The 996-nt window shown below is 45.8% G+C and overlaps 1 non-coding gene across 1 annotated transcript; it reads left to right on the top strand.

Moving 5' to 3' along the window:
* The first annotated feature begins 506 nt into the window (after positions 1–506).
* On the top strand, positions 507–579 carry TRNAR-ACG (transfer RNA arginine (anticodon ACG)). The gene has a single exon. It is a non-coding gene; the product is annotated as a tRNA-Arg (tRNA).
* Positions 580–996: the final 417 nt, after the last annotated feature.

The following is a 996-nucleotide window of genomic DNA, read 5'->3' as shown; positions in this document are numbered from 1 at the left end:
AAACGAAAATCCTGATTAAAGTAGGATATGAGGGTTTTCTCGTATTGCATTATGGTTGGGTCCACGTTGAGAATCGCCTCTCAAACCATGAACAGGCCCCAATGACTCATGTTATCGAACCCTGTGGACATGTCTACAGAGCTCAGCACGTTTGCATCTTCCTGCAGATCCACGTCCTGAGTGAGGCAGCGCGACGAGTTTTGGTGGGTCTGCGGGACAGCGCCAGCACCTGGCAGAGCTCGGCAGCCCTCTAGTATCGTCGTGATCAGATCCTCTCCTCCTCTTTGCCTCCGGTGCTCAGAAGGACTGACCATGCACATATAAACGTCCATCCATCTGCCAGGTGCTGCGTCACTCTGGGCCTGGCGCCCCCTAGAGGCGAGGGCCAGTTGCGCAATGGATGACATGTGGCACGAGCCCGCCCTCGTGCTGAAACTGAGGAAGTGACTCTTGTGTCTCCCATGGCTGAGCTCTCATAGCCCCTTGTGACGTCAGCTTTCAGCGGCGGGCCAGTGGCGCAATGGATAACGCGTCTGCCTACGGAGCAGAAGATTCCAGGTTCGACTCCTGGCTGGCTCGGGGACTACTTTTAGAATTTCCATTCATTTAAATACTCATGTTGTTTTACGAATGCATAAATAAAAAAAATACTTTGTGAACCAGGTGTTGTTTGAAATTACCTCTAAATGAACAAAACAATTATATGCAGAAATGAAATAGTAGAAATTTGTAGTGGTCTCAGCATGTGTTTGTGTGTCATTCGAACCTAGAAAGAATCCTAAATATATTAATGGAAACTTACATTTTCTTTGGATGCTCAGTATTTTCATGGTATAATTAACGCAAATAGGATAAAAAGCTCAATATGTGCCAAATGATTGATACATTTGTTCTATTTTACATATATACAGAAGCATCTGGAGAACATCAAATCTGTATAATGCCCTGGTTATGGGGGTGAGGCTGTGTTACCAAAGCTTCAATTATTTACCAGTG

This window comes from Triturus cristatus, chromosome 8 (genome assembly GCF_964204655.1).
Source record: "Triturus cristatus chromosome 8, aTriCri1.1, whole genome shotgun sequence".
NCBI classification, from domain to species: Eukaryota; Metazoa; Chordata; class Amphibia; order Caudata; family Salamandridae; genus Triturus; species Triturus cristatus.
The sequence above is the reverse complement of the archived record's forward strand: the minus strand, read 5'-3'. Positions and strand labels throughout refer to the sequence as shown.